The sequence below is a fragment of the Electrona antarctica genome (genome assembly GCF_951216825.1).
Source record: "Electrona antarctica genome assembly, chromosome: 6".
Lineage (NCBI taxonomy): Eukaryota > Metazoa > Chordata > Actinopteri > Myctophiformes > Myctophidae > Electrona > Electrona antarctica.
Genome location: NC_136811.1, coordinates 57,313,919 through 57,319,674, shown reverse-complemented (window position 1 = coordinate 57,319,674; position 5,756 = coordinate 57,313,919).

The following is a 5,756-nucleotide window of genomic DNA, read 5'->3' as shown; positions in this document are numbered from 1 at the left end:
GACCCTGGCAACATTGTTCCCCGTCTTCCACAACACACACAGTCCCACACAGACACACACACACTGATTCGGACTTGGATGGACAGCGGCGCGATTACATAAATACACCGTTTAATTCATGCAAACACGACAATTGCACCACCAGTTTCATTAATGTAAACACGACAATTGCGCGACCCGTTTAATTCATGGAAACATGACAACTGCGACGCACCGAGGCGCATGGATTCTGTGTGTGTGTGCGTGCGGGGTGCCTCTGAATTGGAGTGTTTATGTCAGTCAGCGATGCGATCCGTTGTTATTCAGCCAGAAACACAATCTAAACATTATATACTAACGTCAGCATCGGGCAGATTAACACACACAAGCGTTATTAGTTGAGTTTTCTTATTGAAGTGCCTCTGAATTGTAACGGTGTGTTTATGTCAGTCAGCGATGCGATCCGTACCAGCACCATACGCACGGACTGGAGAGAGGCGAAGTGTTTCTCTCCCTTCGGCTCATGTAGCCCTCATTGTAACTACAAATACTGTTCCCGAACAAACAATGTGGGGTCACTGCAATCCGCAATCCAAAATATTGTAGCCCTACTATAATGCAGTCAAGGTCCCCCAAAAAATATACTACAGTATGTTCTGCTCCATTCTCAACATCTTTTGGTTTCCAAAAACAGTAATTTATTGTAAGCAAACAAAAACAGTAAAAAGCAGTTTCATGTCTGCTTATTTTCATTTACATTAATTTCCTTTGATGTGAAAATACAACAAATAATAATAATACCCATCCGTTACTACATGTCAAGGGCACAATACTGGAGTGGAGGCGAAATTCTAGTAAAATACAAGTGATAAAGTGCAAGGTGCTTAGCTTTAAAATACCCAACGACTACACCACCTTTGTAAGAGGTCTGGTCCTCTAGTCTAAACACTCTTAAAACGTCAAGACACTCAGGTTCGTGGAACAACTTAAAATATTAAAAAGGCAAACTTAAAACAGAGGCAGGTTTGAACGTATAGAACGGGTTAACAAAATACTTTATTAAACTATCCCCGGCCGATAGTGAAGTGTGAACTGTGAACGGTTTGGGGAACCATTTTAAAACAAAGGCGGCTTGCATGCTGTGGTTTACTAACCAGAAATTTGCATGCACAAGGCTCAAAGTTGGGCCAGCTCTAAACTGACTGGGCCACGGCCCGTATGTACGTGCGTGTGTGTGTGCGTGTGTGTGTGTGTGTGGGCAGCAAGGCAAGCGAGGCGAGAGGAGAAACAGACAGGGTACTACAGCTACAGCTTTATTTAATTCATACAGGTGTTCGTTCTTTATTTATTTAAGATAGGCTACAACAAACCAGTTGGACTTGCAAGTTGCGTGTGCGTGCGTGCGTCTGTGTGTGTATGAGAGGGGGGGTGACTTTTTTAAAAACGAGGGCGAGGCTTGATTTCATAGGGCGTGCCAGATTGATTTCAGCCGTCACATTTATCACTGCTAGGAATGAAATTAGGAAGGATCAGCTGTCTGCGATCACTTTATAAATGCCGACCCGATGTGGGTGTACTACGAAACCTACACTCGAATTTGGGGCAGATTTTACACTCACACATACACACATACACTCACACTTACACACATAATGAGCAGGACCAAATATATGAAGACAGGTTAAACATGGGTGAATAAAACACTGGTCTTTGTGTCCTTTAGGTCTGGAGAACATCTACTATCTGACCTACAAGAGAAGTGAGCTCAGAGTGGACATGGAGGACTTCAGTGGGAACTCTGTACACGCTCAGTACAGCAACTTCTACATCGACTCTGAGGACCATGGATACATGCTGCACTTTGATCGCTTCACAGAAGGAGGAGCAGGTATGTTTAGAAATCACCTTTGATCGCTTCACAGACGGAGGAGCAGGTATGTTTAGGAATCACCTTTGATTGCTTCACGGACGGAGGAGCAGGTATGTTTAGGAATCACCTTTGATCGCTTCACGAACGGAGGAGCAGGTATGTTTAGAAATCACCTTTGATCGCTTCACAGAAGTAGGAGCAGGTATGTTTAGGAATCACCTTTGATCGCTTCACAGACGGAGGAGCAGGTATGTTTAGGAATCACCTTTGATCGCTTCACGAACAGAGGAGCAGGTATGTTTAGGAATCACCTTTGATCGCTTCACGAACGGAGGAGCAGGTATGTTTAGGAATCACCTTTGATCGCTTCACAGACGGAGGAGCAGGTATGTTTAGGAATCACCTTTGATCGCTTCACGAACGGAGGAGCAGGTATGTTTAGGAATCACCTTTGATCGCTTCACGAACGGAGGAGCAGGTATGTTTAGGAATCACCTTTGATCGCTTCACGGACGGAGGAGCAGGTATGTTTAGGAATCACTTTTGATCGCTTCACGAACGGAGGAGCAGGTATGTTTAGGAATCACCTTTGATCGCTTCACGGACGGAGGAGCAGGTATGTTTAGGAATCACTTTTGATCGCTTCACGGACGGAGGAGCAGGTATGTTTAGGAATCACCTTTGATCGCTTCACGAACGGAGGAGCAGGTATGTTTAGGAATCACCTTTGATCGCTTCACGGACAGAGGAGCAGGTATGTTTAGGAATCACCTTTGTTGTCATCGCTGGTTTCAGGGTGTAAAGTAGGGTGTCAAGGACCCCCATAAATATATGTAATTTAATTGGCCGCCAACCAACCAACCCCCCCCCCCCTAACCCTCCCCCACAAGCAAAGATTTGAGTTAAAATTGTTCACTCTGAAATAATATATATTTAAAGATTTGCACCACTTTCATGTCCCCCCCTCAAAAATAGCAGATCTACAAGCTCGTAGTGCGGCACTCGGTGCTTGTAGATCTGCTATTTTTAAATTATTAAAATTTAAATTAATTTAAATTTATTTTTATAATAATAATAATAATAATAATAAGGGTAATAATAATGTTAATAATAATAATAATAATAGTATGTTACTATGAAAATGCAAAAGATGCAAACAAAATGCATAATAAAAAAACACTATGAAAGTGCATAAGACTGCACAGCTTTTATTTGTACTTACAATGTTAAACCCTCAGAAATCGCTGTGGTATCTACGTGACACTACACTAATAGCAAGGGATTCAATTATTTTCGCTCCTATGCCACCAAAATGTGGAACGCCCTACCAACAGTCATTAAGACATGTAAATCCCTTGACTCCTTCAAAACCGCTCTCAAAGGGCACCTACGGACGGCTGCAATTCGAAACTGGCCCCCGTAAAAAATCTGAATCCCCCCCCCCCCCCCCCCCCCCCCTTTTTTCCCCTCACTGTATATGTTTCTTTTCCCTTTTTACCTCTATGATGAATTCCTGTTCTGTTCTTTGGCTATATAGAAGTCTATTTGTACGTCTCTAAATGTTTTGATGAATTGAACAAGGTGGACCCTCTTGTAAACAAGTGTAATGCTTAATTGGGTCGTCCACTCACAGTTAACAGTCTTTGTATTGAGTTTGTGCTTGAAATGTACTGTAATTCTGCAAACTGTTAATATTTCAATCAATCAATCAATCACTAAAGAAGTAACACATTTACTGTAGCAGCAGCTATTAGCATGATTAGACATACGGTGCAGAAAACAACACGCACACACACACGCACGCACGCACGCACGCACGCACGCACGCACGCACGCACGCACGCACGCACGCACGCGCACACACACACACACACACACGCACGCACGCACACACACACACACACACACACACACACACACACACACACACACACACACACACACACACACAGTCCTGAGTGTTAATTTGAGTTTTATTTTTAAAATGTCAACAACAAAAAGGGGTGGGTTCTTACTTACACCCTCAGAGTTAAATTAACACTCTGTTTTGAATCTAACACCGTAGGCTATATACTGTATATACAGTAGCTGTACTTTAGAGATTAGTGTGTGTGTGTGTGTGTGTGTGTGTGTGTGTGTGTGTGTGTGTGTGTGTACGCGCGTAATAGAGTAATAGAGAAGTGCATTACTGTATATCAGGGGTGGACAACTTTGACGATGGAGAGGGCCACTATATTTCCACACTCACTCCCTATAGGGCCATATATTACTGTCATCGCAAAAATAGCCGATCTACAAGCTCAAAACGCGTCGCGCTGCAAGACCGAAACGTTGCTTTAATAAAATGCTCTGAACCAGCAAGTGGCAGTGTGCGGGTGTCCCTCCTTTCACGCTATATTCAAATTGAAATGTTGAATTATCTTTTGCTATTTTTGAATTGGAATCCTGAACATTAACATGTTTATGTAATTTCAAATGCCTTTAATTATACTTGTGTTGAGCATTGAGCTACTAATTTAGACTGAAGTAATTACAGCGGGTCATGTTTGCATGTTGTGGAATTGTAAACAGCTGAAACCAATAATATATCAGTATTCTGATATTAACCTGAGGGCCACATTAAGTGAAGGTGGGGGCCGCATGTGGCCCCCGGGCCGCCAGTTGCCCACCCCTGCTGTATATATTGTGCACTACGAGTGCGTGCGTGCGTGCGTGCGTGCGTGCGTGCGTGCGTGCGTGCGTGCGTGCGGCTTGACAGTGTCAAGCTAACTTAATGAAAATAACAAATGTACAACCTCACAAGTAGTGGATCTGCAATTTAAAATAATTTAAATAAACACAATCTATTATTTTTAAACGACACGTAATTATTTTCATAGTAAAAAAAGTACTGATGATGATGATGATGATGATGATGATGATGATGATGATGATGATGATGATGATGATGAAGATGATGATGATGATGAAGATGATGATGATGAAGATGGTGTACTGCATTACATTCTCTTTTTAACCCTTTCCTCACAGGAGACTCACTGACCTATCACAATGGAGCGAGAATTCTGTGGGGAGATTATACTGGCTCACCTAGTGTTGTTGGTGTTTATTGGCTTCATTGGAAAGGTGGCTCTTATCCCCCGAAGTCCATCAGTATGAAGGTCAGACCTCAACGCAGAAGAGATGAGCAGGACAGACAGACAGACGAATAGATTCACTGACACTGACATTCATCTGACACTTCAAACACAGGATGGACAGACAGACAGACAGACAGACAGACAGACAGACAGACAGACAGGCAGACAGACAGACAGACAGACAGACAGACAGACAGACAGACAGACAGACAGACAGACAGACAGGCAGGCAGGCAGGCAGACAGGCAGACAGACAGACAGACAGACAGACAGACAGACAGACAGACAGACAGACAGACAGACAGAATATAGAATACTTTTGTACACCTTGGATTACAGGGATTTACTTCTTCCACCTCTGGTCATAATATAATCACACATTATTGGTTTAGGAATGAGACAGAAACAAAACATAAACCGGTGTCTCCCAGGGCTCTGTACTTGGTCAGCTCCTTTTTCCCCCTCTAGTCTACACCAAATCTCTAAAATAGCCGATCTACAAGCTACGACTTGTATAGCAATTACACCACGAGTCCTGAACCTTCCTGTCTGATAACACCTGCTTCTGAACATCTGTGTGATCTGGAGTTAGTTTCATCTCCTCTGGTTACGACTCTCGCCTGGACACTGGATTACGTTCTTGGGTTTTTATTTCATATTTACTAGGGCTGTCAAATTAACTGAGTTAATTAATTTGTGAGATTAATTTGATTAAAAAATGTAATGCAATGAATCCATGCTTGGATGACCGCCCCATACATGCCATA